The sequence below is a fragment of the Pithys albifrons genome, chromosome 11 (genome assembly GCF_047495875.1).
Source record: "Pithys albifrons albifrons isolate INPA30051 chromosome 11, PitAlb_v1, whole genome shotgun sequence".
In the NCBI taxonomy this organism is placed as follows: Eukaryota; Metazoa; Chordata; class Aves; order Passeriformes; family Thamnophilidae; genus Pithys; species Pithys albifrons.
The window spans coordinates 26,243,711-26,266,409 of NC_092468.1; the positions used below are offsets into that span (position 1 = coordinate 26,243,711).

General features: G+C 50.6%; 1 protein-coding gene across 2 annotated transcripts in view; it reads right to left on the minus strand.

Annotated features, from left to right (window-relative positions):
• Window positions 1–2,679, minus strand: part of ARHGEF26 (Rho guanine nucleotide exchange factor 26) — a 110,855-nt gene extending 108,176 nt beyond the window's left edge. For both annotated transcript variants that reach the window (XM_071566767.1, XM_071566765.1), the window contains exon 1: window positions 2,637–2,679. The gene's annotated coding sequence lies outside the window, so the exon portion shown is untranslated. The remainder of the gene's footprint in view (window positions 1–2,636) is intronic.
• Window positions 2,680–22,699: the final 20,020 nt, after the last annotated feature.

Here is a 22,699-nt window from a genome sequence, read left to right on the forward strand (position 1 = left end):
TGGGCATACTTGTTTCCTGGCTTCTCAGAGAGTTGTGTGCTTTCCCCAATTTCCTATAAGTGATAGATCCCAGACTCCCTTTTCTCCTTTTATTTCTTCACTATCAGCTTGAGGAATTCTTGAATATTTTGCTAGAGCTCAAATCTGGCTGCTGCTGATTGTTGAGCCCCTGATTTCAGCCAGTTCCTGTCTGAGGTCAGAGGTGTCTGTATCGAGCAGCTGAAATTCTGAAAATGTCAAAGTTGTTTTAAAGGGTTTTTAAAGAACCCAAGTCCTGGGGCATTGTTAGCCATTTCCCTTCCTGACCTATTCCAGATCAACCCTGACTATTTCTAACTGCAATTTCCCTCTATTTTGTATTCTCCAGGAACCCCACAGATGAAGGCCAGTGCTCACTGCAAGCCACGGAACCCAGACCCCCACACACCTCTCTCAGGCTCAGGCATCAAGGCTGCCTCACGTTTTGTCAGCTGGCACAGAAACACTGTGTTGCCAGCAGGGTGTTGCTGCTCCCAGCACCACGGGGGTTGGTGCCAGCCTTGGTGTGTGCCTTGCTCACCCGGTGAGGGGGGCACTGCTCTGCTCACAGACCCAGCACGGGCTGGCTCGGGGCTCCCTCCCAGCCACACCCCACACCAGGGCAAACCCCCCACACCTCACCCCTCATCACAGGCTGCTGATCCACCACAGCAACAGTTCTACTGCAGGGGGTTTAGCTCAGACTAGAGCAAATCATGCCTTTAACTTTGCAAATCCTTTGTCAGCGAGGCAGCTGCACTGCCAGAACACAATTCAGGGTTTGGCTTTTTGATCACAATTTCCTCAGCTCCCCTGGATAAAGGCAATGAAATCTGCAGGTCATGCCAGAACCACTATGGCCAACTCTGTAAGGAAACCATTCACTTCCAGCACTTGGAGAACCTTGGATTAACCACATGTAATGTTAGATAAGGTGGTGTTTAATTCACCTCTCAAATGGGATTCCAGGAAGGTGCATTTATAGACAGCTAAAAAGAGCTGCAGAAATTCCACATGAATGTGGAACGTGCATCCATTTGCTGCAAGGTCACATACAACAGGCTCTGAAAAGAGGAGGCAGGGCAGCCTCACAGATCCATTTCAGTTACAGATCCAACTCACAGCCTGTTCTGCCCAGTCCTGAGCTGCACTTTGAAGTCATAAGGATGAAAGAGTGCTCAGTGTCTGCAGCCTGAGGGCTCTGGTACAAACGAACCAAACATCCAGCTCCTCACTGCCCAGGGCCAGAGTCTCCTGCAGGGACCCCCAGCTTTCAGGAAAAGGTCCCCTGCCCATCCTTCTGCCTTGTGCTCATGTGTGTAATGCTGCTAAAAAGAAATTCTGAATCTGGATAACAATAGATCAGATCAATGATGGGTAAAACAGGCTCAGAGTAAACCGAGCTTAGGAAAAAATGTATCTACAAGAACATGGGAAATTTGCTACATTAAAAAACTGTCCTCGATTCCATTCCCAAGGCCACAAGACACCCAGGAGCACTTAGTAGGTACTACTTTCTACCAGCACAGGCCAGAAGAACCAGGTTAACAATTCTCACAACCATTTATAGAACTGTCAGCCAAACAATGGCTCTTTAGTATCTCACCATCAAACTGGAAATACACATCAGCTTGTCCCTCATGGTGTAAAAGCTTCAACAAGATGAAATTGAACTCACTCAAGATCACCAATGCTCTGTAGGTCACTAGTGGGATTTCCAAGTCCTCAGGTAGCCATGAGCACATTCACCTCAGGACATATTTTGTTACTCAACTAGAGTCACAAAGTTGACAACAACGATCAGTGTGGTCAGTTCAGACACACATGACCCCAGGTCCCTGTGCACAGATCGGGGCCTGCCCCTGGTCCCTTCCAGCTGCTGGGCAGGGCATTGAATGGTGACAGGGACAGACCTCTCTGCGAATAAAAATGCATTTCCTGTGAGTCAAAACTACCAAAGGGCTTCACTTCCCTCCCCCATCTTCTTTTCCCTAAATTCTGGAATGCAGGAACACGTCATGATTACCCTGAAAGCAGCAGAGGGAACACAGCAAGGAGGGAGTTGGTCTCTCCATAATTCCATTCCTTTGCTTTTTGATCATAATGCAATGAGGGACTGTTACCACAAAGAGTCCCTGCTATGAGTGTGCAGTTCCCAGAGAAGTACCCAGACTGTATGCAGGTTTTCATACACAGGGAATAAGATGTTTGCCATGTACTTTAGCACCCCTGCATAAACATTCTGTAACTGTACTCCTCTCCCAGGAGTGAAGCTTTGAGGGGGAGATAATTTTCTTCTAGTAATTAAATGATATTACATAGAATAATATAAATATAACAGCTCATGATCCAACACAGCTTGTACATTTTGTTGTGGAAGAAGGACAGCAAACATGTGAAAGGAGCACTGAGAATGGCTGACAAACACTCAGGTGTTACAGTCAGGAATGGCTTGTTTGGCTCACAGGTTTTCATGTTTCCAAGCAATAACTAAGAAGTTTCTCCTCCAAGTTTGGCCAGTTTCCTGCAGCACAAACACTCCAACACTGAGCTAGGGCAGGACAACTCAGAAAAAAACCAAAACAACCAAACGAAAAAAACCAGAAATAAAGACTCACCAGAAGAATTTCTCTCCCATCTTCAACTACACGTCTCAGTTACCTGCAGGAGAAGAGGAGAACAGGAGTGACTCACTGCACTGAGCTCCTCCACTTCAGTATCTCCCTTTCAAGATATCTGAAATTCTTGTTTTGACACAAACTCACACAGCCCTTTTTTGGGTCTCCTGGCCGTGAGCAGAACTCATGCTTCCACTGAAAGTTCTGATATTAGAAAAGTCTCCCAGAAATACTTCCATTATTTTCTTTACCATTTACTGTAATTCACTGTAACAGCCTCATTTCACATATTGCTTGCAGAATAACTCAGAAGATTAATGTAAGAAATGCAGAAAAGCAGGAAACCAGAAGAAGTTACACCAAAGTGGCACGTAAGGGATGTGAGCTGCCTGAGGCATTGCATGCCATGACTTTGCACTTTCCTGAATCCTGCAGCCATGAACACGGGGAAGAAATTGGTAGAGCTGAGCAGATTTCATAGAATCACAGAATATCTGCAGCTGCCCCTAAAAAGCCCCAATTTCTCAATTACCAGGAAGAGTCAGCTATTTCCTAGAGTTCCTACTTTCCAAAATGATTAGAAGCCATGAACTTTCAAGAAAGTTTGATCTTTTTACATTTCTTCTGCTGTTGATGTGTTTATGTTAAGCATTTTTTCTGCAACAGCAACACAGCTAAAATTGCACTCATTACAGGATTATTTTGAATAACATATAAATAGACTTTCTTGAGTTGACCCACTCTGGTTAAAGCCTTTTACCAAGCAAATACCAGCAGAAATTCCATGGGTAACTGTTCAGTGAGGTTCATCACTGTGCCACTGCTCCCAGGGCAGTTTTAATAGTGTAATATAGAGCAAAATTGTGTTAACATGGTCATTGTAGCACCATTTGGCTGATTTTCTGTGGTGCAGATTCACCAAACAGTGTGCACCAGCTGATGCCCAGTGGTGTTTCAGGCAAACACCTGCAGAGAGGCAGAGAGAGATGAGACCAGCTCTGCTGGGCTGGGTCAGGGTGCACAGCCCCACCAGGTCCAGGGGGCAGAGAGGAGGGAGCCTGGGCTGGGAGGTCCCCACTCATCCCCCTGGCCCACAGATCACAACACGCGAATTTCAGAGAAAGCTGGACCTAAACCTCATAGCAAGGTCCCAGTTGTCTTACCCTGAGTAATAACTAGCAGGGATGGCTGTTGTGAGCCAAATGAGGTTTACAAGAGGAACCCGAGGTCCTGATGCTGTCTGTGTACAGTGTAACTTAATCAAAGAAATCACAGCATCATTCCCCTATAACTGACAGGGATTTTAATTATAAAAATTGAGATTTATGGGTAAAATATGAAGATTGTGCTGCAGTAAAGCCGTTACTGTGAGCCCAGCCCCAGGCACACTGTGCTGTCCTCAGACAGGTGTTGGGCGCTGCAGGGCAGTGCAGGGGCAGCCCCAGCGTGAGGAACCCGCAGAAGGGCTCACAGCCAGCCAGGGCACACACAGGGCTTTGGCTTTCCTTCTCCTGAAGGGGAGTGTCACCCTCTCGGCTCACCTGCCTGTGTCTCCAGCTCAGCGGTGGGAGCGGCGTGCTCTGTGCCGGGCAGTGCCAGCCTGGGAGCCGGGGCGCCCGTGCGGGGGCAGCGGCGGCACCGAGTCCGTGCGGGCCGGGGCGCGGGGGCTGCGGGCACGGCGGGCTCGGGGGAGCCGGGGGCGACCAACCCCGCGGTGCCCCGGCTGTGACCGGGGGGCATGGCCCCTGGCAACCCCTCACTGTCCCCTCACGGCCCCTGGCAACCCCTCACGGCCCCTGGCGACCACCTCACGGCTCCTGGCGACCCCTCACTGTCCCCTCACGGCCCCTGGCAACCCCTCACTGTCCCCTCACGGCCCCTGGCGACCATCTCACGGCTCCTGGCGACCCCTCACTGCCCCCTCACTGTCCTCTGGCGACCCCTCACTGTCCCCTGGCGACCACCTCACTGTCCCCTCACTGTCCCCTGGCGACCACCTCACTGTCCCCTGGCGACCCCTCACTGTCCCCTCACGGTCCCCTGGCGACCCCCTCACGATTCCCTCACTGTCCCCTGGCAACCCCTCACTGTCCCCTCACGGTCCCTGACGACCCTTCACTGTCCCCTGGCGACCACCTCACTGTCTCCTGGCAACCCCTCACTGTCCCCTCATGGCCCCTGGCGACCCCCTCACGATTCCCTCACTGTCCTCTGGCGACCACTTCACTGTCCCCTCACGGCCCCTGGCGACCCCTCACAGCCCCTGGTAACCCCCTCTCGTTCCCTCGCTATCCTCTCACGGTTCTCTGCCGACTCCTTCTTGGTCCTCTCGCTGTCCCTTCACTGTCCCCTTCGGCCCCCTCACTATCCCGTCTTGGTCCCCTCCCTGTCCCCTCGCTATCCCCTCACTGCCCCCTCTCTGTCCCCTCGCTATCCCCTCATTGTCCCCTCGTGCCCCTCCGCGCGCCCCCGCCGCGCGCCGACCCTTCCCACAGCGCGAGGGGCTCGCGCTCAATCACGGCGCGGTGCGGGACAGCTGGGGACAGGGAGGGGACAGGGAGGGAACAGGGAGGGGACAGGGAGAGGACAGGGAGGGGACAGGGAGAGGACAGGGAGGGGACCGGGAGGGGACAGCTGGGGACAGTGAGGGGACAGGGAGGGGACAGCTGGGGACAGGGAGAGGACCGGGAGGGGACAGGGAGGGGACAGGGAGGGGACAGGGAGAGGACAGGGAGGGGACCGGGAGGGGACAGCTGGGGACAGTGAGGGGACAGGGAGGGGACAGTGAGGGAACAGGGAGAGGACCGGGAGGGGACAGGGAGGGGACAGGGAGGGGACAGGGAGAGGACAGGGAGGGGACCGGGAGGGGACAGCTGGGGACAGTGAGGGGACAGGGAGGGGACAGTGAGGGAACAGGGAGAGGACCGGGAGGGGACCGGGAGGGGACAACTGGGGACAGTGAGGGGACAGGGAGGGGACAGGGAGGGGACAGTGAGGGGACAGGGAGGGGACCGGGAGGGGACAGCTGGGGACAGTGAGGGGACAGGGAGGGGACCGGGAGGGGACAGGGAGGGGACAGGGAGGGGATCGGGAGGGGACAGGGAGGGGACAGGGAGGGGACAGTGAGGGGATAGGGAGGGGACAGGGAGGGGACAGCTGGGGACCGGGAGGGGACAGTGAGGGGACAGGGAGGGGACCGGGAGGGGACAGCTGGGGACAGTGAGGGGACAGGGAGGGGACAGGAAGGGGACAGTGAGGGGACAGGGAGGTGACAGTGAGGGGACAGGGAGGGGACAGGGAGGGGACACTCGCACTCCCACACGCTCCCAGCCCCTCACAGGCGCTGCGGGGCTCCGGGGGGCTCAGCCTTCCTTCCACGGAGAGCAGGTTTCAGAGGAACAAGTTGCAGCATTGCATAGTGCCGGTGTATGGATGTATTCTAACAAATGCACAGAAAAGGAGAGTCTGCACAACCTGGAGGTGAAAACTGCTCTTCACACAACATGCAATTTCCATTTTTATTAGGCACGTCTTCTCACACTTTTCCTCATTAGTTCACCACAGGATCATTGATTTTATTGCTGCAAGCTTATCTTAATTGCAGTAAAACAAACGTTTCAGGTATTAGGGACTGCCACAGTAACCATTTCCTCCAGTCTCTGTCTCCTTTACCCCTTCCCACAACCGTGTTCCAGAATGTGCTTTCCACAGTGACTGTGCTGGGGGATCACAATGTACTTCTCAGAATATAAAGCATTTCATACTTTTCAAAATGCAAAGCAAATGTGTGATGTGTCAGTGGGGAGCAGGACCCAGAGCTGCTCACCCCACGGTGCCACCTGTGACTCTGAGCCTCACACCCACCCTCACACCAGGCCTGGGCAAGGACATGGACCCACTGAGGGAGTTTCTCAGCACCTGATTTCCAAAGGCAGTTCAGGCAAGATCCTCCCACTGAAACTGGTAGGAGTGGGAATAGATCAGCTGGGAAGGATCCCATTGAGGGAGCTGTGAGAACTGGCAGCACAGAGATGTCAGACTGACAGCAAGGACTTCGAGGTTGGGTCACTGAGGTCTGTGTCACTACAAGCCCAGCAGAGATTTCTGTTTCATTGGGCATTTGGTATTGTTAACATCTTGCCAGATTAGCTCTGGAGCTGACACACCAAGTAATGTGGAGAAATGAAAGTTTATAGGTTTAAAAAAATATTTTTCATTTACATGACTACAAGCAACTTTGCAATCTCCTTAGGGGATGTCTGCAAGGATTAAGAAAATTAAATCACTAAAACTGCCAAAAGCTAGACTTTTTCAACATAATGAGGTGATTCCATGGTTCCACAGGGTGGAGAACATTAATCCCTGCTGTTATTCCTTTAAAAAGGATGAACCTTCTCTGCCAGGCCCAACACTTCCCACTTGCAGCCTTCAAGTCCCCTGGCCAGGTTCCCTCTCGCAGTGTGGGATGGGGTGGATACTCCTCCCATTCTCCAGGGCTCCCAGGCCTTGAGTTGAGCTCCTTAACCTCTTGGCATTGTGTCCAACATCCCGTTCCAACAAAGCCCTGTTGTAAAGAATAGTGTCAGGGATGAGGTAATGTTATTTATCGCAGCCGGAAGGAAGGTTTTCCTGTTTGTGTCTGAAGTCCACTGGAAACAGCCCCACTGGGGTATGGAAAAGTGGTGCTGGGCACACACTGCAGGCAGCTGGCAAGGGGCTGAGCCAGGCAGCAGGCCAGACTTAAAGACATTGAGGAAAGAAGTAGCAGTAAGAGAAGAGTTTTCTGACTTTTATCCTTTCTTGTTTTCAATGTACAAACAGCAAACAATGGGGAGAAATCCAGAATTCACTAACGCAGGGACAGGTACAGCTCCATGAATGGGGGAGAAAACACAGCCAGTGATGTGGGATGTGCATTAGCCATGGAAAGATCCTACCAGGGGTTATTTGTGTGTGAAACGGCTCTGACAGCCCACAGGAGGGCAAATCAGAGGATTCAAAACACACTGAGAAAACAAATGATAGAAGACTTAAGATGAAACAGAGGGGCAGATGAGGATGCTGCTCAGAGAGCTCAGGAACTGCACACTCGGAAGGACACCCAGGAGGGCACATGCACTGGATTTCCACCAGCAGAAACACGTCTGTTTTATAAAACATGGACACACCTGTCACAGCTTGCCAGATCTCCTGAACGGTTCCCAAGTGCTGTCCAGTCTATGAGGGTCTCAATTAACATGGCTGGAAAAGCCAGAAAGGATGTTCCAGGGCACACAGCTATCCCCAGTTCTGCTCTCATTGACTTTGACAAGGAGAATCTGAAAACCCAACAGCCAGTGTAAAAGCAGCACACCTGTGTGTCCCAAGGATGCCATCCAGGCTTCCCCTGGCACCTGCAGCTCTCAGAGAACCCTGATGGTGTGTCTGGCAGAAGGGAAAACTGAGACTTAAAAGAATTGAAGAGAATGGGGTGGGGGAAGAGGAAGGCACACCCACACCCTGCAGACAGTCAAACTGCTGTCTGCAGACAACCTCAGATTAAACCCCAAAACAGAACAGCAACCAAGGCACATTTTCATGAAGTATGGTTGGAGATGCACAGCTCTAGTCTGGCTTGAGAGCTAATTACATCCTCCAAACAGTCTAATATGCAGCCAAATGGGGTCTCTAATTACCAAGCACTCACTGGCTTCACAGACTATCTCAGACAAACACAAAACCCAAATCCTGCAGTGCTGGAAAAGATGGAAAGGGCAGGGAATTGTAAAGCTGTTTCACTTGGGTTCTACATGGAAATAAAAAGCAATAAAAATGAGAAATGTACATGTCCCTCCCACCTTCAAGAGCAGCCAGCACAGAGCAGTTCAGGTGCCACCTCACATGGTGGGGAGTGCCAGGGAACCAATTCCTGCCACCTGAATGATGGGCCAAGGACCGCAGCACACGTTTGGGGCTGGGACAGCATCAGGTTAAGGAGCAGCTTCCCCCAGGTGGAAAACAGCAGCTTTCCAGACAGACCATGTTATTTGTGAACTTCTGGGGTTTTAGTAGCAGTGCAACAGGAACCAAAGAGCAACTTTAAAGGAAAAGGTGTAGAGAGGACACACATGAGGAGTTCAGATCATCCCAGGAAGCTTCAAGCATCTCCTGCTGTTCCCAAATGCACAGGGAAATGGTTCAGCTCACCCAACACCAAACAAATATTTACCATATTGGTAAACATGAAGGGTTTTTTTTTTAAAAATAAGCACCATATAAATAAGTATTTCAGCCAAAGGAACTGGGCTTCACCAAAACCTACTATTATTGCTGGTGTTCCTTGGGTTTAGCCTTTCAAATGACAGCAGTGGTGCTCTGGATCCCTCCTTTCTCCCTGGTTCACCTAATGACATGTCATGAAGATCTTGTAGAATAATTGTGAGCTATTTATTAACTCTCAGAGTCAACAAACTTCAGTCAAATTGACATCAAAGACCTGACACATAAGTACACCTTTCATAGGCATGTCTCCAGCTTATGAAAGGGGCTGACAAATAAAGCTCAGGGGGGAGTTCGTCAACCAAAATGAATCACAGATCTGCTCTGAAGGAATTCGAGGTGACAGATGGCATTCTTCCTGTTCTAATGTTAGTTTGCATTCGTTGAAACTTATAAAAAACTAGAAGAGGTGCTACAAGCCAAGCAGCCTGATTTAAAAATGGAAACAAACTGACAGGATCCTTTTCTCGTGTGATTAGACTGGAGTCTGCACTGCTGGAAAGTGAGAGTGAGTATTTTTAACTGAAGAGCAGTGAGTTTTACTGATGCTCCTCCATCAATTCCTCCTGCCCATGGTGGAAAGGTGCACATGCACCAAATATGAAATTCAATATTAATTCAAGTATTAGTCCATGATTAGAAAATAGAAACGTAATTGGAAGTTTGTTAAGATTTCTAGGTTTAAGTTTGAAAACAAAGACAAATCAAGCACCATGACAGTCTGGCCAAATTCTAAACAGGACTTTGTGGTCCTGCTGCCACACAGCCTAGTCTGCTTTGTGAAGAAGTTTACATCAGGCATCCCACTCTCATCCTTATAGCTGGAATGTCTGAGGGAGGAAAGGAGAGGAGCTGTAAATTCCAGGTGAATTTCAATACCACTCATGCCCAGTGAAAACCTGAAAGGATGGAAGACTCCCAGGGTGGCTGCTTTCCTCTCAGTGGGACTGAGGCTGTGAAGTTTGCCCTCATTTGCATGTAGGTATTTTTGAGAGCCAGGAGCATCCTCATCAATCCTCTGTCTCATTTTCTGTGCCTGCCCTCAAAGTCTCTGAGAAAAATACAGACATGACACCCCCAGCCTACACAAGGAGCGGAGGCTGAGGGAGCAATCTGTGCTCTGTCCTTGCACTGGGAGAGAGCTCTTGCACTAGTGGGGTCTGGAAATAATTGCCCAGCCCTGTCTGGAGGGCATTTGATCATTTTCTGCTTGGAAAGACAAGGGGAAAATGCTCCCCTCTGACATTCAGTTAGGAGAGCTGTTTGGTGTCAAAGCGCTGAGGGAGTTCAGGGCACCAGTTATTGCTGCTTTCTGCATAATTCTGAATTTGCTGCTCTAATGAGCCCCTCTCCGTATTCTCCATGACTGTCACTCAGCTCGGTGAAAATGGCTTGGCCTGACAAATCCTGTTAAGCCTCAGGAATGAAATGGGATCTGAAATGCCCGAGTGCACACCCGTCACTCTGCATCCTGCTCTGTGCCAGGCGGGCAGACCTGGGGCCAAGAGCTGCCACCTGGGACCACCAGGAGCCAGTCCCTGGGCTGAGGGTGCCAGGGGCTCCACTACTGAGGGGCACTCAGAAAACAGAGAATAGGAACAATTAGCAAAGCCACCAGCTAATTAGAGCAGGGGATGTTCCATTCATTTATTCTCCAGATGTAACTGCCAGGTAAGAGGCAAAGGCACAGGAGCTCTGCAGAGGCTGTTTGGATTCATGAGCTCTGCCCCATCAAAGCCTTTTCCACACAGCTGATCAGCAGGAGTACTGGCCTGGCTTCATCTTCCACTGGCCAGCTGCAAAAAGAAAATAAAAAATGTAGTACTTAGGGGAGGGAAAAAAAAGTAATGAACTGGGTGATTTGTGGCATTGCCGTGTCTGTGATAGTTAGGTAGGAAAAGCTGGAGCTGAGGGGGAACATTCACACAGGGTTTTGGATTAAAAGCCCTTCTTCTGATCCCCCAAAGCAAAGTATGCTTCCAGGAATTGATTCTGACAGTTATATTTTTAATAATTAATTTGAACTAAAAGATCTCCCGTAGTAGAGAAAAGAAAGCAGGGGCATGAAAAAAGTTATCTAAAAGAAAACATAAGGGGAGATTAAATCCTTTAGTGTTGATTTTAGAGCTGCAAAATAATAACTGGCCACTGAGTATTTTCTTGCATATCATAAGTAGACCAAAACCAACAGCATGAGAACATGCAGAAATTCACCTTTAGGTCCAGACCAAGATCAACATAAACCATAATGAGCTCCTGGTAACTGCAAGGACAAACCCAGCTGGAGACTGACAGAGACTGAGTTACAAGACCCACAAGATGCCCCAAACCCTCGAGACCCACCTGCTTCCAGGTGTCCAAACCCCAGTTAGTCCCTGCAGCTGCCTCAGAGTGGCCAGGGTGGCCAGTTTGTACCAGGAGGACAATGATGGTAAATGGAAAGTTTATCTCTCTCAGGGCTTTCCTCTGTTTGATACCCCCTGTAGCCTTTGAAAGGATTTCCTTTGAGCTGGAAAGCTCCTGCTGGGCTCACTGGATGAGAATTCCTGGCCATCACACCTCTGCCCACCAATGCACCCAGCAGCTCCCACCTCCCCATCCCAGCTGCCAGATTTAATCTGCTCCCATTTGGGCCCTGCCCTGCTGGGAGCCCTTTCCAGCTGGGGTCAGGCTGAGTTAGGGAGCTGTTCTCTGCAGGCTGCTGGGCAGTTTCTGGGCTGCGGTCGGAGCAGGGAGGGGAGGGGGCAGTGCGGCCGCAGACAGGGCTCAGAGGCAGCTGCAAAGGTCAGGCAGGTCACCAGTGACGTGCTCTCCCATCACAGCTGCAGCATGTGATTCTCACAGGAGTTCAGGGATTTGATGTGGGCAGTGAGGACAAGTCAGCATTCAGAGCAGCTGACGATGGCTGTGCCACAGCGGTGTCGGTGGAACGCCAGAGCTGCCGGCCCCGTTCAGCTGCTCTGGCAGAGCCTTCCCGTGCAACTGCAAGGAAACAACCAGCTCACCACTTCTGTGGGATCTCTGTGTTTAACCCCAGCAGCTCCACGACTCGAGCCTTCACTCATGGCAGCCCCAGAGGTACACAAGTACATCACACACGAGAGGTGTACCTCTCACTTCCCATAAGAATAACCCATCACCGCTAAGCTCCACAGGTGGGTTTCTGTGTCAGGACATCCCTGCACTCAGACAGGCTCCCAACAGCTGCCCAGAGAGAGGGTCACTGCCCCTGGCCCAGTGGCTGAGCCCAGGGGCTGAGCTGTGCTTTGGTGGGGAGAACTGGAGCAGTCCCAGAGCAGCTCAGCTGGGACAGGCACAGGGGCAGTTTCCCAGAGCAGCTGATCCTGGAGGGGATCTGTATCCCCACGCCACTGCTGCACTGCTGCTTCCACGGTTACCCCCGTGCCTTGTCCCACACAGCAACTCCCAACATCCATGTAATCCTGGGTGTAATCCTGAAAACAGCCCGTGTGACCTGGCCCTACAAACAGGCTCTGCTGGGGGCATCAGCTGGGCATGGCCAGTGACAGCAATCCTGCAATGGGAGAGGGAAGTCCAGGGGAGTTCAGCGAGGCAGGTTGTTCACTCATTGCACTTTCCTGCAATAAATCAGAAAACAAGCCAAAACAAACTCCCAGTGGCCTCCTTTCCCTCACTGCTTTGGGAAAGCAGCTCTCCTGGCAAAGGGAAACCTGATGGCAAATGTGCTGAGTGTGGTACAACCCACAGTCCTTGTCCTGCTCTGGGCCCTCCAGTCTGAGCTGGCAGAGGTGCGAGAGCAGCAGCAGCAGCAGGGGCAGCAGCAGCAGCAGCAGCAGCAGGGACAGCAAGGCAGGAGCAGCAGCAGGGACAGCAAGGTAGGAGCAGCAGCAGCAGCAGCAGCAGGAGCAGGGGCAGCAGGGGCAGCAGCAGAAGCAGCAGCAGCAGCAGCAGCAGGAGCAGGGGCAGCAGCAGCAGCAGCAGCAGCAGCAGGAGCAGGGGCAGCAGCAGCAGCAGCAGCAGCAGCAGCAGCAGCAGCAGCAGCAGCAGGGCAGGAAGCCTCCAGCGCATCCGCCCTTCCTTCCTGCGCACCAGGCCAGGTCCCACGCCCGGCACGGGCAGCGCCAAACCAACACTCTGCAGCTACACTCAGTGTCTCCTCTCACACGGCCGTCCCACAGAACCTCTGAGAAGCTTCTGGGTTGTTCAGTCAAAGCATGAGCATGGTAGGAAACCCACCCAGATTTCTCCCTGGCGTAACATTTTTCTAATCCTGGACTTTACTTGCCCTTAAGGAAGTGAGAGGCCCAGACTGACACAGCCCTGCTGGGACCCTTGGAGTCCACTATTCAGCTGATCATTTGCAAAGAATAACGAAGCTCTGAAACCACAAAGCTGCTGTCTGGGTGTGAGAACGTGCTGAAGTCTGCAACAGTGCAGCTGACACATCGTGGGGCAACATCTGGTCCCTCTGGAACGGGGAGCGTTCCTGAAGAGAACCCAGTTCCATGCATTTATTTTGTACTCTTTTAACTGTTCTTTCTGATACAGAGATAAATGCAGCCCAACCCCCTGCACATCACCACTAAGAAGCAAACTTCGGCAGTCAGCTGCAACCAAGATTTTTTTCTTCATAGTTAATGTTGCATTTTTTGGAATGACAGAAGTCCGCCCATCCCTGGGAGCCACTATCCCACGTGCCGGGTGAGGGATCATGTTTGGGAATTTCCTATTGCCAGATCCAGTTCAAACAGGACTGACCTGGCAGGGGCCTTTGGTCACAGGCACCTTCCTCCACACCCCACTGCACAGAGTAGAGTGGCTGGAAAGTGTTTGTTCTTCCTGCCAGTAATAAAGAATCCACTCCAAAGCAACCCCCAGGCCCTCTCCTCGGGCTGCACTGTATGGCAAGCTCAGAGCTCCAGGCATGAGCCTGAGCTGAACCATTCCATCAGCTCCATGCTCTAATCCTGTGGGGCAAGGGCTGTGGCAAGGGTTGGAGCAAGGTCTGCACACATGGCAGACTGGCAGCATTGTCATTCCCACTGTTTATAATTTCTCTTTGCTTTCAATGGTGTCATTTAGGATCTATTTTTACTCAAATCCCTTATGAAATCAATTCAGGTCTATGAAGACCAATTGGAAACTCTTTAGCTCAGCAGGAGCATTAGAGCAGAAGTAAATAAGCTACGAGGGTGTGTTTTTCTTGGCTATTTACCCCACTGGTAGGACTTACAGGCAGACTGAACACTCACATCTTTTTCCTATTCCAGCTTTTTCCAGGCTGATTTGCTGCATAACCCAAGAAGCAAATCTCTCAGTTCCCACATTCAGGTGTACTCTGAGCTCCCACCAGCTGACAGACACAGACCCCACCAGCCAGAACAGCCACAGCACCCTCTGGAGCAGTCGGGGAGGGAGGTGGCACATGCCAGATTTTTCCCTCCATTTACCCTGGCCCAGCCTCACCAGCAGCTCAAACAGCCTGACCTACTATTCATCAGGTTTCTAATACTGTTGATATTGACTGAAGTTCACACCAAAGGGTGAGGTCCAGAGCTGGTGTGAATGTGCCATCCTGGGCCCTGTAACCCAGCAGCATCCTGGTTGCTGTTGCTCTGTTTTGTTGGGTTGTTGGGCTGTTGTGTGTGTGACTAAAATCTGCGGGACAGACTCCTCAACCACAAAATCACAGGATGGTCTGGATTGGAAGGGACCTTAAACCTCATCTTGTCCCACTCCCTGCCCTGGGCAGGGACACCTTCCACCAGACCCAGATTGCTCCAGGCTCTGTCCAACCTGGCCTTGGACACTTCCAGGGATTCTGAATGAGAGGTGTCTCATCTGCTGCATTTCTGTTCTGCAGCTCAAACCTCCCTGTCCTCCTCCTGTACCTTTCTGCTGGTCCCCTCCAGCAGCAGCACGTTCCTGTGTCAGCCCCTCCTGCTCTGGCAGCCACACTCCCAGCTCCAACTGAGCACAGCCCGGGCTGCCATGGGAGCATCCAGGCTCAGCTGCAGCTCAAACACTCTCAGGGTTAATGTGCAGGCCAGCTGTAATGGCAAATACTTTGACTATTTACCAACATGTATTCACCTTTTCATTTTTAAAGAAAATCGACCCCTTTTCCAGTACTCCTGAGAGCCATTCATTGCTGTAACTGTCAATAGGGTGGCATCACTGATCAGTAATGGAATTACCTGGGATCCTGCACAGCCAGTTGAGACAAGCTAAAAATTTCCCCAGCCCCACCACACAGGAATGGAGTTGGTGGGTCCAGCACCCTTTGTGGTGCTGGGAAAGACCCCACCGAGGTGTGAATGGAGCCAGGAAAGATCAAACTGCTCCCGTGTTGAGGCGTCTGACCAAAGCCCCATCCCAGACAGCCAGCAGGGACAGCACAGTCCAAGGGAAGCTGGTGGGACTCAGCCAAGAGACTATTAAGGAGAAAGCCTGAGTTAGGGTTATACAGCAACATGAGAGCTAAGAATAAAGATCAGCTTTGCTAAAATGAAGAAGAAAGGAGCCGTTTTCCCCGAGCCTTTTCCCGCCCCTTATTTGCATTTCCCGATGCCAGCTCCTGCCACAGCCTGGGAACAGTCGGCCCAAGTGATGGATCTGCAGGTTTCTATGGTGATGAGCACAGAAAGTGCCTGCCCAGCCGTGTGTGAAGGGAAACATCCCTGTCAGAGACTGGGGACTGTGCTGAGCAAACCCTGCCCTGGCTCGGGGCTGGGGTGGTGCTGATTGGCAGAAACCAGCACCCACCAGCCTGGGGCTGTCTGTGCAGGGCACTGCAGGGAGGGGGAACTCAGAGCAGGACAAAAAACCCTACACAAAGTAATAGTACTACCACTGAATAATTATGCAACATCATTTAAAAATATCGATACACACAATGTGTGTAATATTTCTAAATATCTGAAATACCAACTTCCTCTCCTCCTGTCCCTGTTCCCTGGAGCAGAGCCTGACCCCACCTGGCTCCCCACTCCTGTCAGGGAGTTGGACAGAGTGAGAAGGTCCCCCTGAGCCTCCTTTTCTCCAGGCTGATCCCCTCACCAAGGCCATGTCTGTCAAGAGCTGCATGGAAAGAATGGATGGGAATTTTTATTACAGCCTCCCCCAAATCAGAAAATCAACTTTGCACATGTATGCATTGATGAACACCCCTGTTGAAGCAGCTGTTGTGAAGAGCTCTTTTAAGAAATTAAACCCAAGAGGAGGGTTTTCTTCCTCAAAGTATGATTTATCTGTTAATGAAACATCAAAGCATGGAATGGTTGATCTCCAACAGCACGTGTCAGCTACAGCCATGAGAGCAGGGCAAGTGACAGCTGGTAAAAGGGGATAAATTCAAGTACTTGGTAACTGCTGATTGTATAACCTGTGTAGAAGAGTCTGAGTTCACGTTCACTGTCCTCATGACTATGGCACAAAACCATGTTTATAAAAGAGTTAGTCCCTTACAGACCTTTATGATCTGTAAATCATAAAGTGAGGGAGAGAGAATTGGTAAAAAACCAACCTCAAATCCCAACTGCCACACACTTTAGGGAGAAGCACTGATTCCATCTATTTAGGGTATTCCCAAAAGGGAAGTGTGGATAATAAAAATGAGCACTGGCAGCAAGACAAACCTCATTCATCGATCCAGCCAAAGCCTCTGTCTGGCACTTCCCAGCTGAGAAACAAGTACCTTCCTCTTGAAAACCTTCCCCTGTGGCTGCCTGGGAAGGTTATTGACCAACAACAGGTGTTAATGCACTTACTCCCTTCAGGAATCAAACCTGGAACTTGTCAATTCAGATACAACTTGGAATAGACGCTGATCTAAGTTTTAAGAAAACAACAAACAAAAACAACCTAAAAAAGGGGGCATGTTTACTCTCAGTTTTTACCCAAACAGGCTCAGAAACACAGCCAGTTTGGCAAAACATAAATAGAGAAATGTAAATGCCAACTCCTGAACTTATTAGGGAATTAGCATGACTGAGAAAAAGGACAGAATATACACAATGATTCTCTTTTCTGAAGTCATTTGCTGCAGCTCCCAAGGCTGAATAAAGCAGCTGCAAAGCTCCCAAGAGCAGCTGCTCCCGCCAGCCCCTGGCAGGCTCTGCCTGTGCAGGCAGCAGGTCTGGCCCCAGGCAGGACCCCCGGCAAGGCCAGGTCACTTGGAGCATCACTTTGTCACCCTGAGCCATGTGATGCCCATGTCCTTCCACAGCAACATCAGGAGCTGTATATTTTGTCCAGCATCCCACAGTCCCAGTGCCCAGACAGAGGAAAGAGCGAGGTGGGCACTGCCAGGCACCTCCACACCAGCAGCTGCTGGAGCTCTGATTTGCTGTCCAGTCAGGCTCAGACAGAGAACCAACATCTCTTGACAATGCCATTCCATGGCAGTCATACAGCCAGCTGTAGGAACACATGTGGGAACCTGATGTTACACACCAGTAACACCCCAGGGTGCTACAAGGACCTGCCCAGGAGAAATCCCCTCTGGGAAGCCTGTGATGAGCACAAAGAGTGAAACCCAAGGACAGGGCCACAGCACCCCTCCTGCTCCCTCTGACACTCCTGAGAACACACACAAGAGGGATGGATGTATCCAACACACCTGATCAATACATGGTAGAGATCAGTAGCCCATAAACAATAAATCTGTGAAGTTATTTAGTGTTATCTTCCAAATAATTCAATAACTATAAACCTTTTGACAGGCAAAGGGAAGTCAGCAGTGTGGTGACTGCTTCTCAGCAGAACAAACCCTTTGAACACTTTAAACCCTGAACATTAATCAGCATCTACTGCACAGAATTATTCTGTAAGTCCCCTCACTAAGGCACAGCCTGAGGACCACACGTCCCTGCCACGCTCAGGGGAGGGCATTGCAGCTCCTCTGCCGGTCACACTCCAGAGCAGGGCAGAGCTGCTGCCACAGCACCTGTTCTGCCCCCACTGAAATGAGCAGGGGCTGAATCGACTCGAGATTAGGAATTTACATCACTGATAACCTTTGTGTGGCCCTGCAGCCTGTCATTCAGCACTGCAGCATTCCCTGCAGCCTCCCTCGTGCCTGGGCAGAGGTGGGGGCTGTGCCCTGGGTGCTGGGGGCACTCCTGCAGCCCCCCATCCCCAGGGTGTGCCCTGGGTCACCCACCCCAAACTCAGAGCAATACCATGTGCTTCCTTCTCAGCACCCCCAGCTGTGACTGCAACCACTGCTGGTTTTGCTGCTGGGGTAGAATGGGAGGAAGCAGAAGTTGTGTGAAAGGGAAGAGCCGAGGAAGCTGAAAACAGAGAAGTGTCCTGAGATCTTCACACACTTCCCTTCCACAGCCATGCAGGGAGGAGGCCAAGCACTGGCCAGAGGGGGCAGAGGAAGCAGCAGAGCAAGGGAGTGGGCTGGGGGTGCTGGGCAGGGGCAGCTCCACCACTCTGTGCTCCTCAGCCTCCCAGGGCCTGCTGGAAACAAGCTGAGCTGAGCCTGTGTGGTGTCCTCTGTGCAGGTCACCAACTGCTGAGACAAGAGCCCCTCAGGCTGGCTGTCACCTTGCTTTGACCACCAGGCTGCAGGTTTTCGGGAGGGGACACTCCAACTCCTGCTGGCAGAGCTGCAGGAGCCCCAGCCCAGCCCCAGGGTTCAGCCCAGGCCAGCCCCAGGGCTCAGCCCAGCCCTGCTGGAGCCCATCCTCAGGGAAACATCAGCTCCCCATTGCTGTGATCCAGAGACAGTCTGCATAAATCACAATCTGATTATGCTGCATTTTGAGTGTTAGATTTTCCACAAGATGGTGAAGCACAGCGATATATAATCTGTTTTGCATTGAATTAATTGAAATAAATTACCATAATTCTCCCTGAGTCCTGCAATTGCTGTTTTTCAGATTAAACCTTCCCTGAGGACTGAAAAAAGTATTTGCTTTTTCCATAAGGATTGTTACTAGACTTAAAAATCATACCTGCCCTTGGAAGAAAGCTGGAGCCCCAGCTGAGGACACACTCGTTACCTGTTACACATTGAAAGCAGGAGGGAAATGCTCCCTTTTCCTCCCCACTGCTGGCTCAGCCCTTTGTTAATGTGAGAAGTGCTGTGATGGATCCCCACAAAAGCCTGGTTTGAAGGCAGCGTGTTTCATCTTGCACAGAGATTGATTTCAAATTGACCCCATTTCAAGTGAATAAAAAATGTAACAGTTTCAGATTAATTCAATTTGGAGCCTACTCATATCATGCATTTTCCATCCACCCTCTGGATCCCAGAGAGCATATCCAGTTTTCTTCCGAGTGGAGGGTGGGGCCACACAAAGCAACTCGTACTTCTCTTTGCAAAGTTGCTACAGTTTAGTACTCACACCAAAGCAACACAGCAGTTCCTTACTCAAGTATAGAACTGCTACTTTTTAAATTTGGAACTTGTATGTGTTCACCTATGTGACCATACTCCCCTACAGTGACCCACAGACTCAGGCTCACAAAGTTCCTGAGTGCCAAGGAGGCAGCAGGGCAGGAGGGAAAGGCAAGCTCAGGGCACCTTTGTTCTCCCTCCAGTTCTGACATAGTTCAGGGGCTTATGTAGCTCTTGGCATCAGCTGAAAATTCAGACAAATACAGTGACTGCTCCATCTCAGTCCTGCTCTTTGACAGAGCCCTGAGCAGCTGCAGTGTTTGGGGTGCACCTCCAGCCTTGCTCCCAGGTATCTGGGCATTCCCTGGGACTGCTCCAGCTGGGAGGCTGCTCGTGCCACAGGGCACCATCAGCCTCAGGGCTGACTCAGCTGACTCAGGCCACAGACTCCAAAATGTGGGCAACAGACAGCTCTGGGCTCTCAGAGCTGCTGGCATGGAGAGCAGGAACAGGTCCAGAGAGATCCCAAGGGGCTCCTCCCCTGGCTGGCCACTACCTGCCCTGTTCCATCATATCTCTCTCTTGCAACAACCATATTAAACCCAATAATTATATACCTGTTGGTATTTCAGGATGGATTCACAATTTACATAAACCTGGTATTGCTTCAAGATAAGAGACACCCACAGGAGTGGGATAGAATAAATGAAGTTTACATTACAGACATCTGAAAATCCAGCTAGAGGCACAGGGGAAGGAAGGCTTTCTTTTATAATGAAATTACAACATTTAAATAGGAAAAAGATCACACTACTAGGAGCGTGTGAAATATTTAAATTTGCTTAAATAAGGCTCTGATTTCAATGGGGTTACAAAAGAACAGGGAATTCAGCACACAGACATGTATAGAATCAGAGAGTAAGTTCAGATTCAAACAGTGTAAGTACACAAACACAACTTCAGTCATGAAGTTACAGTAACAATTCTATTGAAGGCACTCAGGAGACCCAACATATTTGTTTAGGTGTGTTTACATCCTGGAATAGCAGAGTTTATGTCTCCATATGAGTGTGAACAAACATGTTTGCCAAATGAACTCTGGTTCCCCACCTGTTAATTGCTGTTAACTACTGAGTGCTGGAAACCATGAGAGATGACAGGCAGTGCAACACCTGGAGCAGCTGCCACCAGGGGCACGTTGAGCAACTCCAGTCTGGCGAAGCCCGCAAAGAATCCAGGACTATCCCTCCCTCAGCTCTGAGTAGCTCAGGACGGGTTTGGGTCCGTGTCTCCAGCACAAGGAACACAGAGGTGGCACAAGGCTGGCTCCCCTTGCAGACAGGGCTGCCCACAAACCCTCAGACGAGTCAGACAGGTCACTGCTCTGCCACAGGGAAAGGCTGCACACCTTTAATCCCCACGGGGGCCTTCTGAAAATTCATCTGTGCCAGGTCAAAAGAGCTTGAAAGGAACCCAGAAAACTCTTTTTAGGTGCTTATAATTGGCTTAATAAACACACACTGACATTTCTATGCTGCTGGTCTGAGACTCAGGGAATGCAGGCACACAATTCCTGACTTTCTGTGCTGGCAGGACAAAAGTGTGGATGTTTCCCAAATTGTGGACATCAGATACAACTTTGTATGTAAGCACAAATATTTATGCTCAGCAATCTGTAACTGTCCCTGCAGAGGCTGAAGTACAGCAATACTGTAAGGGGAATAAATGCCTCAGGATCTGTGAACTCTCATTCACTCCAGGCTGACCCAGTTCTTTGGGAAATAAGCTTTTCCAAGCTGTTTCTTTGCTGGAAGTCCAGGCCTTGGAAGTATCTTAAACATACAGTGCTCTCCTTAAACTTTATTGCAAAAACATGTGGAGTGCAGGGCGAGTATTTCTGGAATCTGGGCAGACTGTGCTATACAGAAACTCAGATGTGAATCTCCTCTCCATTTTTTCCTTTAATTGAAGAAAAAAGAAAAAGATCCAACAAGCCAAGGGAAAGCAAAACTCACAGTAAAGCAAACATAATGTTTGAAACAAGAAAACCAGCAGAAAATAGGCAGCCAGCCCGGGATGAGGCAGAGTATCCCAAAAAGAAGGGAAGTCAAGGTCTGAAACATGAGAAATTCAGTGATTCAAGTACTCTGCTTGGAAGCTTTTATCTTAACTTTGTTCCTCATCAGTAAACTCGGCAGCAAAGTCCCCATACAAACCAGAGTACGTGATATTGTTGTAGTTCATTCAAGGGATAAAGTTATCATTAATCTCATTCTTCAGCACACACTCCCCTGAGTCACATTGCAACAATCAGCACTGTAAAGCTCCACAGAGATGAAAAGAGATTTTGGTGATTAGTGGTGTAGGGAAGCTCAGTCTAAGCATCAAATACCCTTGGTGGAGAGCACACTCACTGGGCAAACTTTCTTTGCACTTTTGGATCTGCTAAGCACCAGGAAGGGGAAAAAACATTAAATCCACAACACACACACACTGAGGGATGTTTTATACCCAAACCAGGAAAATGGAACCACCTTCTCCCAGCTGCCCCTGGCCCCAGCAGGACCTCCTCCTCCTGTCCTTCCACACCACGGTTTAGGGGAGCTGGCAGTGTGTGTCCTGCTCCCAGTCCCACCCCACAGACCCACCCCACGCTCCTCCAGGGCAGATCCTGCCCTTCCCAGCCAGGACTTCACCAGCCCTCCCTGCTAGGCCTGGGTCACTCTCTCCTAACAAGGCAGGAGGTGCTGTGTTTAATCCCTTGGCTGTCCCAGATGGGTGCACAAGAGCACCCCACAGTTCCTGCACACACTTCTCCCCTGCTCAGTCCCAGGAGCCATCTGGGCTCTGCTCTGAGGTGGGTGCACGGGCAAGAAACCACAATCCAGCAGAGAAGTCAAACACAGGGCACATTATGTGTTTCCTAAGAACTACAAAAGATTCAGTTTTGACCTCTAAATGTGTCTACTTTATGCTTTTGGAGAAAGTATTTTCAGAGTATCTGCAGAGACTTATCCTTCAAGTTCTCTCTCTGGACAGGAATAGACACAGAGCACCTCTGTCCTGACTGCTGAAATTGGGATAACTGGAAACAAAGGACTGGGTGAATATACCCACGAACGAGGAACTGTGAAGGGACATCTGCTGCAAATGATGGCCTGTACCTTTCTCAAACCCAGCAGAAGACAAGCAGCACTGCCCAAGGGGACAGAGAGGGTCCCTCAGGAATGGTGTCTGGGTTCCTGCTGGACAAACCTGGAGAGGGGCAGAGCTCCCAACAGCCGCCGAGCTCCAGCCGGTCTCCGTGCACCTCAGGGGAGCTGCCCTTGCCTTCCACAGGAGAACACGTGTGCCACCCCTTCTCACACAAAATTCTGAAAGAACAGGCAAGTTTCTGCATTTTGTCACTCCTGGAGGAAATCTGACCCCAACCAACACCTGCACACAATGAGTACCAAGTGAGGAAGTCATA